This window comes from Gouania willdenowi, chromosome 1, assembly GCF_900634775.1.
Source record: "Gouania willdenowi chromosome 1, fGouWil2.1, whole genome shotgun sequence".
NCBI classification, from domain to species: Eukaryota; Metazoa; Chordata; class Actinopteri; order Blenniiformes; family Gobiesocidae; genus Gouania; species Gouania willdenowi.
In genome coordinates, this window is record NC_041044.1 from 11835376 (window position 1) to 11856985 (window position 21610).

Consider the following 21610-nt stretch of genomic DNA (forward strand, 5'->3'; position numbering starts at 1 on the left):
GTCTCCATCTCCAGGTGTGTGTCTGTGTGCGCACGTGCAGTGGCACGTAAGTCCAGTGCATTCAGCTGATTTATGAGTAGTAGGGTCGGTCGGGTCAGTCATGTCTTGTCCCAGGGGGTTTATGGTCAGTTTGAGTTTTAGTAGTGTGTTCCTGTCGATTGTCCTATTGAACCACATGCTCTCACCTGTAGTGGCCCTTTTTGGTAAGCAGCTCCTTAAACTGGCCCAAAGTCACGACACGGCCTTTCACTGATGTCCGGTATGGGATTGGCTCTCCACAGAAGTAGTAAGCGACAGTCATGTTCTCACACACTTCAGACTTGTGTCTGAAGGACAAAGAGAGCACCCAGTCAAAACTCATGCACACAAATGATTGCTCAGCTACTTACACATTTAAAACCATACACAAGGAAATGGACTAAATGTGCACCTCTGCTTGGCTTGCTGTAATGCCGTCCTCCTCCTCTCCTCTTCCAGCCTCCTTCTAGCCTCCTCCAGCTGAGTGAGGGGGTTGGGGGCTGGGTTAGGGGGCATAGCTGGGTCCTGGATAAAAGGATGCGAGGGTTGGACCTGGGTGGATGAGGTGCCCGGTAAGGCGGTGGACATGGAGGAGGGGTTGTTGCGCAGCTGGGCAGAGACCCAAGGGTGTACAGCTCCAGGTCGCTCCACAGAGGTCGGACGGGGAGATTCGCTGCTAGTTCCTGTCCTTCTGGAGCTGCTAGTGCTGCCACTGGAAGAACAACAATATTTCAATCGGAGGGTATTTTTGGAATTGGAGACATGCAAAGTAAAAAAGTGGGTAATGTTCATATTATTACATTGTTTTAAAAAGCACCAAACTCAAAGCAATTTTTTTTACAATTATTGCATTATATTTTGAAAAATGTCAACAATGCACCTACAATTTATTTTTGCTTTTTTTTGGCAACAATGCCATCAATTCTGTGTAAATAACAAAAAATCTTGTAATTAGTTTGAATTAAATTTCTAATAATTTCCTAGCATTAGCTAAAATAGGGTTATGGTTACGGCATGTTTACTTATTTATTTATTTTTACCCGTGTGTGGTCTTCCTTTGTCTGTCTCCATCCATCATCCATTGAAGGATCTTCTGGTTTCTTTCCAGATCTTCCAGTGGCACCTGTGTCTCAACGCCACGCCCACTGTCCTCAGCTTTGCCTGATGACTCCAAAGTCTTCTTACAACCTCTTCGTGACAGCGTACTGCCTTTGCTACTGCAGAATGAATCAACACCATGAACACATCTGGTGATCACATCTGCACACAGATTGCTGCAAACCAAACACACATGCTTACCTGTAGCCCATTCCCTCGGCCGTGCTGGCTCCAGCAACCCTCAGCGTAGTTGCGGCTTCTCCCCGTGTACTGGCTGGCTGGATCTCCGTTCCACAGGAAGTTAGCTTGAGACCTACCAACTGCTTCCTCTTGACCGTCTCTTCCTCTGTGGTGGTACAGCGGTTTGTGGTGATGATTACCTAAAGGAGAAATCAGAAAGACTATAATTACTACCATTATAACTGGTTGGTCTAAATTAGGGCACTTAAAAATGTCTGGAAAGAAAAAAAAATTTAAACCTATTTTTTTTAAACTCGATTTTGCAATTTAAAAATAGTTTTTATATACAAATTTTAAATTTCTATTGAATCAAATTTTTACCCAGCCCTAGTCTAAATCATATACATCCATTCCACACACCTTAAAAAACAACCTCTGAAAATAACTTTATACCAACTGCTCACAAAACACCTTTTAATGGAAATCTCTCAATTCATCTATCACTCAAAATACTTTAAAATCTGTCAAAAGACCATAGGTGTCAAACTCAATGTGAAAATGGACAGAACTCTGAAATCGTAGTGTGTTTACAAGGAGCTGCTCCTGCTAACACATTCTTTTACTCTGTAGGGCAGCCTTCACATCTTTAGTGTGTGTTTAGCTTAGAAAGTGGGAATTGGCTGTACATCATGCCAGTGTTGTGCTAATTGGCTGTTACGGGGATTCTGACAATTTCTACATCTGCAAGTTTTTGGCTTAGCTCACCCCCCTGTCCTCTCTAGCTGTGCATGAGCATTATTTGCTCCATGTCTGTAGGAATCCTCTGGTAAATGGGATGAAGAGTTTGTTACAGCAGAACTCTAAATTGGTATTTGAAGATCTCATATTGATACTTTGCTACCAGTGGAAGGCCTAGATGGGGTAAAACCGACCTGTTCAACGTTCATTGGGATAGACTTTAATGTTGCTGGAGATTACATTTTTTATTAAAATCAGATAAAGACATAGAATAAACTTCATAAATTAAAAAATTTCAAATCATTTGCTCGAAATCAAAGGTTGAAATTGGTGCTCGAAAGTTTGTTTTCATCTCCATCGTAAACGCTTATTGACATTTTCAGCATCATAGCACCGCTACACACACACCTCCTCCCAGCTACACATGCACGCCAAAAGACTGACCATCAGCATTTCTTATAATTTACCAGTTTTAGACAAAACAAAATGTGTTACATTTAATTATATTTCTTCTTTGCTGTCCACTCCTTTTCTTGAAAGGATGGTGGCTGCTGTGTCTGTGCGTCAGCTGTGTGCCGCGGTGTGCACGTCAGCTGCAGCTTGTGAAATATAACGTAATTTTGACATCTGAGTCTTTTGGAGCAGATGTCAGCATGTTGACCAGCTCCTGTTCCTACACAAAAACCTAGACACTCCAAAGCCCTAGCTTGATGAACATTAAAAGTTTCAGTTCACTAACTTCAAAAAGTTATGTACAAATTAGGTTTTTTCACATGTTTTTAAACCTCCTTTCTGATGGAGGTTTTATTCCATTTATTTCAGTATAAATAATAATAAATCACTAAATAAATAATGATAAATCAGTGAATGACTGAATGTGATGTGCATTGGTTTTTGGAACTGTGACATATTTTTAGACGTTTAGGATTGAACGTATGTGTTTGGATAATCATGATAATCGTCACTTTAGAATCTCAATACTTGTAAAATCGAATCTTCACCCAAGAATCAGGATTAATTTAAAATCAAATTGGGATAAAAGGGTATCGTCCCAGCCCTAATAAACTACTCCAGGTGCGCTCGAGTATGAAAGCTCTGAGGAGTGCAGACAGTCAGCACGGAGTCTGCTTCGCCTACATTCCACCTGAGTATGTTTGGGCCTTAAAGTAAAAACATTCCTTTGCATCCGTTTTCGGGACCCCACATCCCAATGCAAAAAAAAAAAAATTGTGTTTACACTGCTTACACTCCCAGAGTGGCTCCGTATGAACAAAGGCGATTGCCAGCATTTGTGATCTTGTCTTAGCGAAAGTAATGTTTGGATTTGTTGAAGCATGCTTAATGTATACCAGAAATATAATGTACCACAGCAGTGGAAGTGCGTTACAGCCAGATTGTGGCCTTGTATAATATACTGTATATCAAATGGAAATGCAGGTTGTCCGACGGGCACTAGAAACACTGCAGGGAGAGGCACAACTTTCGCCATCCTAATCGCCAATTTGTTGTGGGCTGGTGTAATCAGCAGCAGAAGTAATATTTAAATGAAACTGCAAACTCATGCTCATGTATTTTGCTGCTTAAATTCTTCACTCTTCTCCACACACACATCAGTCAATACAGCATTACTGATCTACAGCCACTCCTAGGCAGTGAAGGAACAACTGCACATAAAACAAACCGAAACTTAAGAAATAATGAACATCTTGAATGCAGCTTGTTTGACTTCTCATGTCGGGAAACTCGGGTGTAATGAGAACTTGCCCGACTACAGTTTTTGCTTGCCTGTGACAAGTGGAAAAGCATTAATGTCGAGTCTTGACACTATCAAGCACATTACACCACAATAGGTTCTTCTTGGCCACGTTTACATGGGAGATTGAATTCCTCTTTAATAAAAAAAAAAAGTTAAATTCTCTTTAAAGTTTAAGCTGACCTTGTAAACACTTAATTCCAAATGCAAATGTAATTCCGAATTAAACTTAAATCTGAATTAGGTGGCTGGTTTATTCTTATTTTAAATACAAATTAAATAATTCCTCTATTTTGTAAACGTTAAAAGTTAATTCAAGTCGTTTTACGTATGCTCAGCTAGTCTATTTACTTAGAGCCTTAGAATACATGGATTATGGATATAATGAAGAGAGTGGAACATGCAGACATTCACACGGACACAGTACACACGGACACATTACAGGCAATACTAAAACCCGGAGACGGCGTAACTGCGGCCTCGTACTGCATTCCCATGCTGTAATATCACAAAGTTTATTATTGTACCAGTTGTTAGAGCTACTATCTTTACCAAATAGTTATTCCTGGTTATTGTTTTCTGGAGTTTTACTGGGCTATATTTACCGGTAATCAGCGGACCAAAATGAAACAGTATGTTATTGTTGAGCTGCCGCTTCAATCAAAATAAAAGTGAAGACAGTTATCATGTGTGGTCTTCGTTGTTGTAGCTGAAAATAAAAGGTTTGTTGTGTTTTTTTTCCCGGAAGATGTGAATACGTCACGATCACGCCCTGTCCAATCAGAACCCATCCCAACCCACATGCCTAAAGCGGAAATCAATGAAACCTGTTTTCCATGTAAACCTCAATTCGGAAATACCATTTCCATGTAAACACGAAGCAGAAGACTTTAATTCAGAATAACTCATTCCAAATTAAAAACCATCATGTAACCGTGGCCACTGTGGAAACTACTGCTACTCACTGACATGGTGAAGGGATTACCGTAAAACCGTCTATAAACAGGCACTGCAAATTAGCTGGCTGCAAGGTTGACCGAGGATTTCGGAGAGGAGGCTTGACCGCAGTGCTGCGGATGATGAGACAGTGCACGCTCACGGATCTTGGCTGCGGGTAATGCAACAATGAATGCAACAAGTATAAACATCAATGAGCTCCTTTGGAGTGTGCGCGGTCCGCTATGAATGAAGCCATGCATAACGAGTCCTTCACTGAGTACGTGCTCACATTGAGAGCAGCAATAAGACGGAAAAACGTGCCGAGCTCCGTGATAAGAGCGTACACACTCATCAGAATCTGTCTGGAGGGTCCAGAACTCATGGACTATGATGCCAGGCCAGATGTTCAGCTGTGGTTCTCCCAGGGAAGGGGTCTGCAAGCTGCGTCTCTGGGGCCTTATGTGGCCCTTTGACTCTCGCAATGGCTCCCTATAGCTTTAAAACTATTGAAATAGTTATTTTTACAGAGGCTATTAATCATAAATGACAAATAAAATCAAGATATAACAATTTGTTAACCTAAAATAAATCACGTTATGCTATGACTGAGTTTTAACTCCCTGGTAAGATAACTCAACCAACAAAAACACTATTCTGGAAGAAAATATAGATTTTATTTGTGTGGGAACAGATTAATTTAAACTCCAATGTGCCGGTTAAATATGCTTTGTGTGTGGAAAGAAATGAGCAATTAGCATGTGTTGATCACATGGTCATGTATTATCAAATTCAAGTTACTTTTTGTAGCCTTCCAAATACATTAACTAAAAAAAAATTTATATAACATTGTGTTAATGTTCCTTGTAGAGTAAAGGTTGTAAACCCCTGAAAAGGGAAAGAGGGTTACGAGACCCCACTATAAGAGCTGGACCCTCTGAATTTAATTCCATGGGGTGAAGCAATGCAGATACAATGTTGGTTATGCAACTGTTAAGTTAATTCAAGTACAGCCTTTCTACAAAATAAAAATAATCAGAATAAATGTAACCTGTTATGCTTTGCTGTTATTTAAAAAAAAAATGTTACTTCTTTTGAAATTATGTAGAAGAAATGACCTGTTATTTCAGCCACTGTTTGTTGGAGAAAAACATAATATTGACACTAAAACATTTAGCAAATATATCTTGAGTCATTGTCAATCTTTACTTCATACAAAACTACGATATGCCAGTTAAGTCAACTATTCATGAGCATGCATGACTATGCTGTACACTCTCTCCACCCCCGCTCAAAAAAAAGGTGCGACCAAATTCTGTGCTGGTGCGACCAACTGAAAAAGTTAGTAGCACCAGTGCCACCACTGGAAAAGTTAGTGTAGAGACTTGTACCTTTGACCCCAACAGCAGGTAAACCGTGTCCTCCTCTGTGTGGTGGGTAGTGAGGTGGTCCAATTCCTCCATCAGGTGAACGTGAAGATTTGGGAGGAGAGTGTCGACCCCCAACTCCCCCGATGGGATTGTTGGTTGCCCCTGGTGACTGGCACCCTGGCGTCTTCATTACCCGTTGTACATGTTCATCCAAGATAGACTCAGGATCATCATCCAGGGAATCCTCCATGGCAACCAGGCCTCCGTAAGTGTTAGCAGTGGCGTTGGCAGTGGTCTCTGAATAGCGGGCGCCATAGAGAGGAGGAAATGACGATGGGAGGGGGAGTGGTATGCTATGAGAAGACATAGAGGTTGTCATGGAAACATCAGCATCATCCCCCTCTTCTTCCTGTTGAGTAAAGAGAAGATGTTTCGTAGCCAGGAATGCAAAAAATTAGGTCTTTAAACATACTGGAAATAACATCTAGAAAATCTAAGCTGAGGCTATGCACTCACCAGTCTTACTCTTTTAAGCCGCTCTTCAAGTCTTTCCTGAGCCTCTCGCTCTCTGACAACCGTTTCAAGCCTGCTGATGAGCTCTGCTGCAAACCTCTCGGGCTCTACATGGATGTCCTTTGGCATGCGATATGTGCGCTGTGTGAAGGCGAGCAAAAAGTAAGTTATATTCAATAAATTCTAACCTGCAGCTTCAGGTAAAATAATAATGATAAAGTGGCTCACTACCACTGATTATATAATATGTACAATGATAGGAAAATTCAATAAATAAAAATTTAAAGCGTAGAACTAGTAGCATCTCACACATTTTTCACAATAATTTCATATTTTCCCAAATCTTTTATTTTTATTTTTTTTATTTATTTATTCAGTTTATTTCCAACATGGTTGCATTCACAGAAGTTTTGTTGTTTCTTTTTCCATGACTTAGTTCTGAACTGCTAATATCTATTCAAGAACATTAGAATTAAAAAATGAGTGTATTTAATTTAATTTACGGGACATGGGAGAGTTACACGGAAATCACTCGAGATTACGTCTCAATAGGTCCATTAGCATCAATGCTAGCAATCCCACATATTCTATGGCATATTAACTCATTGAGTGCCATTCACATCTATGGACGTGGATTGTGTTTTCACGGCTGGGGTTGCTAGGAGACAGTGTGACGAAGCTCTCCGGTGAATAACGAACTTGTACAATGATGTAGTGACCAACTGGTGATATGTAGGTGGCAGCAGTGCATCTTTGGATGAGAGATCACCCGTGATAGGCAGAGCTCAGGGGGAAGAGGAAAGGAGTTTACAAGACCAAAAATGGTGCTACAAGAGTTGATGCTAAAGTTCCCAGCAGCTCACACTCAACCAGAGGTTGTGTGGAACCTAAGTGGACTATTGAGAGTGTCGCGACGATGAGATAAAACGATCAAAAAACGGGGCAAGCGGTGACACTTGGCCTGTCCGGGAGGAGGAGGAAATTGCGTGTGGGGAGAATGACGGGGGAGAGACTTGGAGGACAGCCATCAGTAAGAAAACCATTCAAGTCTGACCCAGAGAACAAAATAATAATAATGTTGCCATCAAAAGCCTGGTCTCAGTGTTGTTTTTGTAGTTTTATAGTAGGAAACCAATGTTGAGGTGTCCCTAGAGCAAAAAATAAATAAATTGCCTCAAAGTCGCTAATAGGTTTTTTCGGAAAAAAGCCATTTCTCTCGGCTTTTTGTCACAAACTGGCGATTTGTGTGAAACTTGCCTCTACTCAACTGCAGATTACAGAAGAAAAAAACAAGCTAGAAACAAAATTATTGTTTCAGATGAAAGTAGAGACTTTAATCTTTCAGATTCTGGTTCAGATGTCAGATTGTTATAGGACAAAATATTCTGTGGGTCTTTAAAAATCAGTCAAAATGTTACTACATTTCAAAAACTTTATACACCTTCAATCACACATTTTCTGGTTAAAAAAAGCAAGTAACTGAGTAATATTGTACCAATCCACGCAATAACATATTTAGGACACACATTACTTATTTGCAGCCACGTTGCATTGAATGCACATTTTCAGGCATTTCTAAAAGCTTGATACTGATGCTCCCAGACTCGTATCAGCAGCATGCGAACTAACTTACCTAGAGAGTGAAGCACTTTCAATTTGAGATAGCGCTTAACATATTTGAGATCAATATATTTTAAAATTTAAATACAGTAGTCCCTCATTTATCGCGGGGGTTACGTTCTAAAAATAACCCGCAATAGGCGAAATAGTCAACTTTATTTTTTACAATTATTATACGTTTTAAGGCTATAAAACCCCTCACCACACATTTTATACACTTTTCTCAAACAGGGATTAACATTTAGATGTTGTTTAAACACACTAACTTCAAACCTTTGTAGATTTTAAAACATAAACCTGTTTTCAAACCTACAGCACTTCAGTCACACTGCTAGCGATCAGATATTGATGCCGAACGCATTCAGAGTCTTTGTTGACGATGACATCAAGCCAACACGGACACTGGTCTGTTCACCCATTCAACCATGGAGTAGAAGCTGTGTGTGACCACCTGGAGCTGTATGACACGGCCTTTATAACCGGGACTGGACTAGAAAGGATTTGGCGTTGAGGAGAATCAGCGAGGAGGTGGTAGTAGCAGGTAAAAGTTCTCTCTGTAGCACTGAGCTAGGATAGCATTAGCCGCTAATCACTCCGGCTATTTTCACTGGTGGATTATGTTTGTGAAAGGAGAAAAAAGAAGCACAGCTCCTCACTTCAGCAGGCAGTGAAACTCACCGAGTTGGATGTGTCGCTGGTGGTTAGCCAATAAAGGACGCAGAACACAATGCGCGTTCATGCACCGCAATATAGCGACGGACTACTGTAAAACAGGCTGTACTTCCAAAACAGTAAAAGTATTCCATGACTTTTCAAAACTGGAAAACCAGTTTTTCAAATTCCATAACTCTTACAGGAATTTCATGACCGTGGGGACCCTGCTAACTAAAAAAATAAAAAATAAATAACGGCATTCCTTTAAAAAAAGTGAGTGAAATTGCTGCAGTTGTTAGCTGGCTCCCGATTGGCTGATGAGCACAGAAACTGTACTTGAATCTGATTGGCTGAAAGCACATGAAAGGACCTAAAGAACATTGCAGCCACTTCTTTTGACTTTCATTGTTGTAGAACAGAAGCCAAGATGCAGGATCATGAAAATTATCACAAGGCTAGTAGGGTGGTCAATGAGGGAATGATGAATTCAACAATGCAAGACTCACAATGCCCTTCACAAAATCATTACGTTCAGTATCGACGAGTACAGACCCATGAGCAACTGAATGCTTTTAACAGGGAGGCCCCTGCTCATCTACCAAGAACCAATGATGGTTTAGTCTATTACAGCCAGCAACACCAACTGGTGAAGGCACAGCCAACGGCACCACAGGAAGTAGGTCAGCAACCGTCAGTGCTTCAGTTGTTCCTACGTCCTGACCGACCTGTAATCCTGGCACCAGAAGCTCAAGCTTCACGAGATAATGAAACCCCAAGAATTGTGTATCCAGGCTCTGTGACCACCCAACCAGTGGCCGCCCCGCCAGTGGCCGCCCAGCCAGTGGCCGCCCCACCTGTAGCTGCTCTGCCTGTGACCGCCCCACCTGTAGCCGCTCCGCCTGTGACCGCCCAACCAGTGGCCACTCCACCTGAAGCTGGGCAGGCTGACACGATGCAGCATCTCCGTAAACGGAAACGAAAAGAGAAGTGCCACCACAGCTTGACGGAGGATGAATCGGAGAAAAAGAAACGTCGCTTACAGAAAAACAAGGAGGCTGCCCATGTGTATCGAAAAAAGCAGAAAGACTTATTCAAATACTTGACAGATCGTGCTGCCATGCTGGAAAAGGAAAACAATACTATGATGGAGGAGATTCAAGCCCTGAAAGCAGTCTTAACAGCAAATACTAAAGTATAAATGCTTTACAAAAAAAATGACAGAAAGAGGGCACATGGTGGCTTAGTGGTTAGCACATCTGCCTCACAGAAAGAAGGTCCTGGGTCCACCCTCCTCCGGCTGTGGCAGGAATGACAGATTCAACCTTTGATTACCTTTATATTTTTTTATTCCAGTTGCAGACATTGGGCGCACATGGAGCGGTGGTTAGCATAACTGCCTCAGCGAGAAGGTCCTGGATTCAAGCCCTGTGGTGGACACTTGGGTTCTTTCTGTGCGGAATTTGCATGTTCTCCCAGTATATTGTACCATTGATTAAAGAGTCTAGATTGCCCTTCGGAGTGAATTGCTTTGTTGACCACAAGTTTTTGGTTATTTTTGCAGCAAAAAGCCTCAGGCAATGTGCTCTTTGACTGCTGCGTTCCCACTTGAGTCACATTTGAAAAACATCAAAAAACACAAACCCATCGGAATTTTTATTTTTTAATGCACAGATTGTTCATTGTTCCCAGCCCTCAGCTCAGACTATCATGTTTTGCTGCTCCTAATCATGGTACCATGATCATTCACACTTTAAAGGCTTGGAAGAAATTTGGATCCTAATTAATAACGATACAGTAGGTGTAAATGTTTGGGCATCCCCATTTCATTTTTATTTTTTTTAAATCAAGATTAAAAGGCAATCCGGATCCAATCCAGATGAAACTCAAGTGTGGTAATTGATATGATACATTTTGCCAACAAGAGACAAGGATTTTCTCATTTTTGAAAAATCCAGAATCACTATAATACATTTCTAAAAGCTTGATATACCATTCCGACCATTGACGCTCCCATTCTCGTCTCAGAAGCGTGCAAACAAACTTACCTGGAGAGTGAATTTGTGAGCTCTCGTGATTCCCGCTCAATGATGCTGCCGGTACGCAGCACTTTCAATTTGAGATAACATTTAACATCTTTGGGTCAATATATTTCAAACATTCAAATAAAATAGGCTATATTTCCAAAACAAATTATTCCATGACTTTTCAAGACTGGAAAATCGCTTTTTAAAATTCCAGAACTCTTCCAGGAATTTCATGACCGTGAGGACCCAGTCATAGCTGAAAAATTTAAAATCAGTGTTTGCATATATTAAAAAGTTTAAATCGTATGAAACATTTTATCTGCACCTAAAAATGCCAACCAACCGACACTGCAAGGGACATCAATGTACAAAACTTAGTCTGAATGCATCTTAACAGAAAAGTTATCTCATTGGAAGGTTGGATAAAAGAGGTAAATACAGGTACATCTAAAAAAAAAAAAATTGAATATCATGAAAACTCATCAAAATTTCAAGAAATAAAGGCTTGAAATATTTCACTCTGTGTCATGAGCCTATATCATATCTGGGTTTGACTTTCTGAAATGAGTGACCAAAAAGATGAAACTTTTTCATAATATCCTAATTTTTTTTAGATGTACCTTTACTACAATATTGCAAAATTATGTTGCATTATTAAATTATATTAACATAAATTCTACATGTAGAAACTTATTTTTTGAACAAAATGGTGGTAGTAGCAGGCAAAAGTTCTCCCTGTAGCGCTGAGCTAGGATAGCATTAGCCGCTAATCACTCCGGCTATTTTCACTGGTGGATTATGTTTGTGAGAGGAGAAAAAGGAGCACAGCTCCTCACTTCAGCAGGCAGTGAAACTCACCGAGTTGGATGTGTCGCTGGTGGTTAGCCAATAAAGGACGCAGAACACAATGCGCGTTCATGCACCGCAATATAGCGACGGACTACTGTAAAACAGGCTGTACTTCCAAAAAAGTAAAAGTATTCCATGACTTTTCAGAACTGTGTGGTGGCAAAATTGATTAATTATGTATACTCATATATTTTCTTTTTGATCTCATTCAACTTAATACCCCAATTTGTAACTTTCCACGCCTGTCTGATGTCTTTTCCTCCTCCTGCAAAGTCAGTGGACCCATACTCCCATGATACAGCTTCTCTAAAGGAATGTCAGTTGGCCTCAGTTTAATCTCGAAGGCCAGAGCACGTCCAAACCCACCCCAGACATCACATACACACACACACACATCATATACACACACACTCACTCACCTACACACACACTCACTCACACACCCACACACATCTAACTTTCACCCCGACATCGGAGGTGTCACCTCCGGCAGACTGACCTCCCCCCCCCCCAATCTCTTCTTTGTTGTCTGTGGAAGGGGGGAGGTGGGACAGTGGGGTATAAATGTGTGTGAAAGGAACTTTTGGGCCCTTCTCCTTCTTCTTCTTCTTTGCGCCCTCTCCTTTGGCCAGAGGAGATCACTGCTTTGTCTATCCCGCTTTGTACCTTTTTATTTAGTTTAGATTAAATCATTTTTTTTATTGCTTCATCATCTCTCCTGACTGGTCTTCATCATTTATCACCACAGAGTGTGTTTTCAAGTCAAAGACGAGGTAACCGTAAATTTCACCGTAACAACTGGAAAACCAGTTTTTCAAATTCCATAACTCTTACAGGAATTTCATGACCGTGGGGACCCTGCTAACTAAAAAAATAAAAAATAAATAACGGCATTCCTTTAAAAAAAGTAAGTGAAATTGCTGCAGTTGTTAGCTGGCTCCTGATTGGCTGATGAGCACAGAAACTGTACTTGAATCTGATTGGCTGAAAGCACATGAAAGGACCTAAAGAATATTGCAGCCACTTCTTTTGACTTTCATTGTTGTAGAACAGAAGCCAAGATGCAGGATCATGAAAATTATCACAAGGCTAGTAGGGTGGTCAATGAGGGAATGATGAATTCAACAATGCAAGACTCACAATGCCCTTCACAAAATCATTACGTTCAGTATGGACGAGTACAGACCCATGAGCAACTGAATGCTTTTAACAGGGAGGCCCCTGCTCATCTACCAAGAACCAATGATGGTTTAGTCTATTACAGCCAGCAACACCAACTGGTGAAGGCACAGCCAACGGCACCACAGGAAGTAGGTCAGCAACCGTCAGTGCTTCAGTTGTTCCTACGTCCTGACCGACCTGTAATCCTGGCACCAGAAGCTCAAGCTTCACTAGATAATGAAACCCCAAGAATTGTGTATCCAGGCTCTGTGACCACCCAACCAGTGGCCGCCCCGCCAGTGGCCGCCCAGCCAGTGGCCGCCCCACCTGTAGCTGCTCTGCCTGTGACCGCCCCACCTGTGGCCGCTCCGCCTGTGACCGCCCAACCAGTGGCCACTCCACCTGAAGCTGGGCAGGCTGACACGATGCAGCATCTCCGTAAACGGAAACGAAAAGAGAAGTGCCACCACAGCTTGACGGAGGATGAATCGGAGAAAAAGAAACGTCGCTTACAGAAAAACAAGGAGGCTGCCCATGTGTATCGAAAAAAGCAGAAAGACTTATTCAAATACTTGACAGATCGTGCTGCCATGCTGGAAAAGGAAAACAATACTATGATGGAGGAGATTCAAGCCCTGAAAGCAGTCTCAACAGCAAAAACTAAAGTATAAATGCTTTACAAAAAAAATGACAGAAAGAGGGCACATGGTGGCTTAGTGGTTAGCACATCTGCCTCACAGAAAGAAGGTCCTGGGTCCACCCTCCTCCGGCTGTGGCAGGAATGACAGATTCAACCTTTGATTACCTTTATATTTTTTTATTCCAGTTGCAGACATTGGGCGCACATGGAGCGGTGGTTAGCATAACTGCCTCAGCGAAAAGGTCCTGGATTCAAGCCCTGTGGTGGACACTTGGGTTCTTTCTGTGCGGAATTTGCATGTTCTCCCAGTATATTGTACCATTGATTAAAGAGTCTAGATTGCCCTTCGGAGTGAATTGCTTTGTTGACCACAAGTTTTTGGTTATTTTTGCAGCAAAAAGCCTCAGGCAATGTGCTCTTTGACTGCTGCGTTCCCACTTGAGTCACATTTGAAAAACATCAAAAAACACAAACCCATCGGAATTTTTATTTTTTAATGCACAGATTGTTCATTGTTCCCAGCCCTCAGCTCAGACTATCATGTTTTGCTGCTCCTAATCATGGTACCATGATCATTCACACTTTAAAGGCTTGGAAGAAATTTGGATCCTAATTAATATCGACAGTAGGTGTAAATGTTTGGGCATCCCCATTTCATTTTTATTTTTTTTAAATCAAGATTAAAAGGCAATCCGGATCCAATCCAGATGAAACTCAAGTGTGGTAATTGATATGATACATTTTGCCAACAAGAGACAAGGGTTTTCACATTTTTGAAAAATCCAGAATCACTATAATACATTTCTAAAAGCTTGATATACCATTCCGACCATTGACGCTCCCATTCTCGTCTCAGAAGCGGGCAAACAAACTTACCTGGAGAGTGAATTTGTGAGCTCTCGTGATTCCCGCTCAATGATGCTGCCGGTACGCAGCACTTTCAATTTGAGATAACATTTAACATCTTTGGGTCAATATATTTTAAGCATTCAAATAAAATAGGCTATAATTCCAAAACAAATTATTCCATGACTTTTCAAGACTGGAAAATCGCTTTTTAAAATTCCAGAACTCTTCCAGGAATTTCATGACCGTGAGGACCCAGTCATAGCTGAAAAATTTAAAATCAGTGTTTGCATATATTAAAAAGTTTAAATCGTATGAAACATTTTATCTGCTCCTAAAAATGCCAACCAACCGACACTGCAAGGGACAGCAATGTACAAAACTTAGTCTGAATGCATCTTAACAGAAACTTTATCTCATTGGAAGGTTGGATAAAAGAGGTAAATACAGGTACATCTAAAAAAAAAAAAAAAATTGAATATCATGAAAAGTCATCAAAATTTCAAGAAATAAAGGCTTGAAATATTTCACTCTGTGTCATGAGCCTATATCATATCTGGGTTTGACTTTCTGAAATGAGTGACCAAAAAGATGAAACTTTTTCATAATATCCTAATTTTTTTTAGATGTACCTTTACTACAATATTGCAAAATTATGTTGCATTATTAAATTATATTAACATAAATTCTACATGTAGAAACTTATTTTTTGAACAAAATGGTGGTAGTAGCAGGTAAAAGTTCTCCCTGTAGCGCGGAGCTAGGATAGCATTAGCCGCTAATCACTCCGGCTATTTTCACTGGTGGATTATGTTTGTGAGAGGAGAAAAAGGAGCACAGCTCCTCACTTCAGCAGGCAGTGAAACTCACCGAGTTGGATGTGTCGCTGGTGGTTAGCCAATAAAGGACGCAGAACACAATGCGCGTTCATGCACCGCAATATAGTGATGGACTACTGTAAAACAGGCTGTACTTCCAAAACAGTAAAAGTATTCCATGACTTTTCAAAACTGTGTGGTGGCAAAATTGATTAATTATGTATACTCATATATTTGCTTTTTGATCTCATTCAACTTAATACCCCAATTTGTAACTTTCCACGCCTGTCTGATGTCTTTTCCTCCTCCTGCAAAGTCAGTGGACCCATACTCCCATGATACAGCTTCTCTAAAGGAATGTCAGTTGGCCTCAGTTTAATCTCGAAGGCCAGAGCACGTCCAAACCCACCCCAGACATCACATACACACACACACACATCATATACACATACACACACTCACTCACCTACACACTGTGGGGGGCGAAATTATTAGTTAGGCTTAATAATATATTTACTCATATATTTTAATCATTAAGCCTTGGGTAACTTTCCATTGTGTGATTTTCATGTCTTCAACTTTGCCGGGTCAGACTGCCTTGTCCAAAGCACATGATATCTCCCCAAAACAATAATCGCACAAGGACGCATAGGCACTCTGTGTGCGCACTCACATGCTCACACAGTCACATGTCACACATACACACGCCATACACATCCATTCACACACACAAACACACACACACACACCTCCGTCTCTATGACAACCGGCAGATACCATAACTGGTTGTTTAGACCCAAAGAAGAAACTGTCTTTCTTTTTCACCCTCTGTCCTCACCTCCTCCCTCTCCCTCTATCTCTATGTCCTGGGGGGAGGAGGGAGGGGGACTGAGGGGAATATACGTGTTGGATTAGAACTGTGGGTCACTCGATCATCGGACCTCCGGCCGGGACGGTCACTTCTTTTGTTCCATCTTGTACTTTTTTACTTAGCTTTATAATAAACTTTTTCATAAAATCATCAATGCTCCGACTGGACTCCATCATTCAACCAGAGCAATAAATCATGTCTCCAAATGAGGTCAACCGCAAATTTTGCCGTAACAATTGGCGATCACGAACAGATCCATCTTCTGACTGGACCACGAACCATCGGTTGAACCTCAAACACCAATTTGGACTATTAAGGTAAAGCTTCCTATATATATATATATATATATATATATATATATATATATATATATATATATATATATATATATATATATATATATATAAATTTTCATTTACATATATATTCGCTCTGTGTTGACAGAAAGGTAACCAGTCAAGCATTGTATTGATTTTCAGCTTTGATCTTGATCCTCAGCTGTTCTGTGTTTTGACAGTGAATAGACTGCCATGAGAAAGGCTCAAATGGTTGAAGTTCTTTGCTTTATAATGCTGTGGGTTCCCTCTGTTTTTCTTCGGGCTTGGATATTTTGCTTAGGCATCAAATACGGCTGGTCATTATTTACTTTGGTTTTGTTCAGGCACCCACGGACAGCCTGTGAGGTCCTGACCATAAGATAGACAGGCAACCAAGGTTTCCAAAACACCCCGCTGCCATGTATTGAGTTCACCTCTGTACCGAAAGCAAAATAGATTAAAACCCCGAACCTAACCTAAATTGTGTTTCTGTGAATCAAACAGATGAAGAATCCAATAAACAAATAATATATGCATACGCATATACAATCTTGGTATGATGTGAACTCAGATCATGCTTTCGGTGAGTTTTACTTCTTTTTTATCTTTGTTTTTATTTTGTTTGAACGTGTGAATGGTTGTTTGGCTTTAATGCTTTCATTTGGACGAGTGTCAGCTTTTGGCTTCAGTGCGCCTTGGGTTTTTTTTTTTTTTGGTTTTTCTCTCTCGCAGAGAGAGTCTCTCACACACACACACACACACACACACACACACACACACACACACACGCACAAGAGAGAGAGAGGGAAGCACGCACGCACGCACGAGAGAGAGAGAGGCAAGAGAGAGGGAGAAGTCACACACACACACACACACTCAAAGGAAAGAGAGAGGTAGCGCCCCTCACTGGCCAGTTTAGTGCACTACACACTTGTGACACAACATTGTGATTTCTCACTTCTCCCCCTGCCTACAGAATAGTGCCATTACACACAGACACTATTTTTATTTTTATTTTAAATTTTATTTTGATTTCATGTTTGATGGGTTCACTCTAGAATGACCATGAGCAACACACACTCAAACACACACACAGATGAATACAGTATTTCATTTTATTTTATTTTAATATTACTGTTATCATCATTATCATTTTTTTTTATTATTCTATTGTTAGTTTCTGTTGGCTTTGCGGTTGTCCCTCTGAAACGACATCTTCAATGAAAGAAATCACCTTCAACTCTTATGCAAATAGACCAAGCATCAGAAGAGGACCAAGCATCAGAAGGAAATGGACAATCAAAGAACTCAACTCCCATTCAGCAAAGCAATGCTGAAATAACTCGCTCAGTCCCAAGTCAACTCTTCATCGTCTATGAATGGGCCGCATGCCAATGCTGGGATTAACACATCCTGCCCCATCATCAAAGACTGAGAACCTGTGGGCGTCGGAGTGGACACTCCCCCACCAATGAGTTGCGAGTTAAACGCCACGATTACTGCCTGAATGATGGGCAGCAACTGCAGACTGGTCACACGTCTGCTGGAATATCTTCACCAAAAAAAGACACTGTTTCAAAAGCCACAAGGATACCAAGCAACAAGAAGTCCACCACAGCCTTTGGTGGTAGTGCTATATCACCTTAGCCTTGAACTTTGGCATGGAGGGGGACAACTAGCAAATAGCCAACAAGCTTCTCCTTCGATAGGACAATACTAACCCCTCTATCTTCTGACTGTGCACTAGATTATTTTGTTTTCATTTATTCTCTCACACGCAGACAGACCAGACATACAGTCACACACCCACATTCATAACTATGAGAAACACAGGACCACCAGAACTTCACACAGAACCCTTCTGTTTGCCACATGAGACCATGTGTGCCCATCATTTATCTTTGCTTTTATTCATTATGTTGCTCATTTATTTACACTGCTTTTGCCTTTATGAGAAAAGAACAAACAAAAGGGAAGAAAATAATGTTACTGATAAGGTTGTTTTTGTTTGCTTTTCTTTCATTTTATTTTCTTGTTGAGGGGAGGCCCCCCACAATGCAAGTTATGGTTACATCCGCTGAAGAAAGAGCCCTCTGTTGCCTCAGCTTTTGGAGCTGAAGTTTTAATTTTTTATTCTTTTATTGGCCATGATTTTTTTTTGAGCTCACACGTTTTTCTCCTTTGTTATTTCTGAACGATTCTTCTTTTTCTCTTTTGTTTTTACTCAATTTCAGGAAAATTGAGACAGAGATTGAGGACTGCAGCCTCAACCAAGTTTACATTTTGACATTTTTGACCGATACCCTTGTAAACAATCTGTACCTTACTCTTTTGAAGCTGCTTGCGACAGACAGCCTAGTTCAACATTCATTGTTTTCATTTTGCGCGCCTCCTCCTTACCGCGTCGGACTGTCTTGCCGGCCCAAAGCCACTCGACAGCAAGGGGGGGTACCAAATTTTTCCTGAGAAAAAAATGTCCTATTAGTTGCTATGAGTACATAGGCAATTACTTTTCAAGCAAGAAGTCCTGGTTTAATGTGCAGAAAAAGGATAAACCTTGCTAGGGAAAGCGCTCTTCGGGGGATAGTGGTCCACCTGATTTGATACATGCTTGGTAACCGAATACCGTTCTGAACAAATTTCTACGTTCCCTTAGAGTGAGGGTTATTAGAGGTTGCGTGCTCCGTTGAATAATCTTAGAGGCGCCCAAAAAGTCCTGACAGTTCTGCGTTGGTGGTGTTTATAATTCTCCTGCTAATTCGGAGGGTTTTTATATCTCCGGAGTAACGAGTGGTCGAGTTTGAAATTCTCCCAGCTTTATATTTTAAATAAAGTCACAGGTTGAGAGGTTACCCTTCCCCCATACTCCTCCCAGCTTTATATTTTTCTTAAAGTCAGAAGTTGGAAGGTTCCCCTGGAAATTCTCCCAGTTTTATATTTTCATAAGGCCAGGTTGAGAGGGTCTCCGGCTAATTCAGATATTTGTTTTAAGTTTCTGGAATTTGCAGCTGTTGAGAGTTTTCCCCAGGTTTGGTACCGGGGTTGAGTTTGTTGAGTTAGACACGGCCGTGCCATTTCTGCCTGATCAGCAGCTAGTAGACTGTCAGTACTGCAACGGGCAATACTCTAAGTGTAGACTCCGCCAGGGCGGAAGTAAAAAGGAGCGTACCTCTTAGTAATCAGATGATACCAGTAAAAAGCAATTAATTAACACTAAAAGGTTGCCAAGCAAGGGGGGCAATAGGAGCTCATTGACCCCGAGAGACGAGGTGGACGGGCTATCACCGCTGGTGGGTTAGATGAGACCTATATTCTACTTAGACACTATGCAGCAAAACCTTGTGAATGCATGGACGTGAAAATTGAGGCATGAACATGTGCGGTGCATGAATGACTGAATGATGACACGTTACGTATGCCTGAGAGAACCGCGTTGTGAGTGCGAATGTGCAGTGGACGTGTCATTGAGTGATTGACCGATGAATGGCTGTTCGACTACACATCTTCCTCTGTTTCGCCTTCCTTTCCTCCTGGGTTTTGATGCACTAGATCTTCTCCCTGTTTTTGCCAATTATGTAGTGGGGTGTTCAGAAAACACTGCTGCTTGTTAAAAGAACTATGGTTTTAGGCCTTGGGCCTTCTAAAAAGTTTACCAGGTTTTAAAGGTTATTTTTCTGGGTGTTTAAAAACACCAAACGACGTTTTTTTATATATGATACCACTTTCAGTGGAATGACTGGTTTTGACCTTGACTGACCTTACTGTTCATGTTCAGTGTCCATGTTTTTGTTGTTATATGTGTATACTCATTGTTGTGTGCACTTGTCTATGTCTTCGTCTTAGTTGTTGTTATTGTGTAGTTTTTTCCAATATACAGGTCGCTGGCTGTATACTCAAAGGAGACGAATCAAATCCAACTAAAGAAAAGAGATATTTTAAATTATTCATTTAAGTCTTAATGTTTTCCTCTCTTTTTGTTTTTGAGTGTTTCCGAATAGAAAATGCCACCGCCTTCTCGACTCCGATCCTTCCTCCCCCAGCCGCCATGCCTGATCACTGCTTCTTATGATGAAGGATGAGAATTAAAGGGAAGTATTGTCCATAACTATAACTGGGAAACAAAGGGGAAATAGATTGAAATAGACACGTGACAATATGACATATTGTGGATGTTCTAACATAATATCTATTCCAGAGACTACAGAGACTTCCAATCCAACTGCGGAAGTGGGGACAGATCTTCAAATTTCCAAAAGGAGCGTACAGTTGACCCAGGCTTTGACCTTTTAAGGCTGAGGAGGAGGAGGTCGAGGAGGCTGGAGGGCACAAAGGCAGGCGGACACAAGAGAGAGGAAAACAGAGACACATCCAAAATGATCAGATAAGTAATTTTCCAATGATATTTATCATATGGTTTTAAGAATCCAAATGCATTCTTATGTAAAAAAAGGGAAGGGAGGGGCCAACGTCCCTCTGATTTATATTTTATCATAGAAAATAATATACCCCAAAACCCTCCAACCATTTTCTTCTTGTTCCACCAGCACTTAGCGTGCAAGACCATAAAACACCTTCACTGGGTTTAGACACTTTTAAGGGAAAAATTAAGTGTTCTCAACATTGGGTTGGTGGCCCAATCTGGGTCGCCTGAGATTTAAAAAGGGTCCTCCTGAAATTCTTGATAATTGATTGATATAAGAGATAGTTTAAAGTTAAGTAACTTCCAAGCATTTAAGGAAGCTCTCCAAACCGTGCTGGGGCTCGTCACTCCTACGAATGGGATAAATACAGAGAGCAAAAGACAATATTGATTGTTCGACTCAACTTAACTTTAATTCTGTCTAACCTTAAAGGGCCAATAGTCTTGCTAAACTCTGGTTCAGACACAGAATAGGAGACACTTTTGCCACCAATTGACCTTCAAAATTAAGTAAATTACATCTCAAATAATAATTATGAGGGAAAATAATGAAATAAATGAACTGACAAATTCAGCTCTATAAAAGAATTAGGCTATGTAATCAGGTGTGGAGTGTTAACATTATTCAGAATAAATAAAGGATAGAATAAGATTTCTCCTTCACAAATTAGAGATAGCAAAGAAAAATAAACAAACAATTTAAATAAATAAATAACATTATTTATTTATTTGGTTAAACTTATTTAGCTTTCTCACATCTCCATGTCTCCCAATTGTATGTATT

General features: G+C 40.8%; 1 pseudogene; it reads right to left on the reverse strand.

Moving 5' to 3' along the window:
• The window catches only part of LOC114464611 (axin-1-like), a 71347-nt pseudogene that overhangs the window by 7877 nt on the left and 41860 nt on the right, over positions 1-21610 (reverse strand).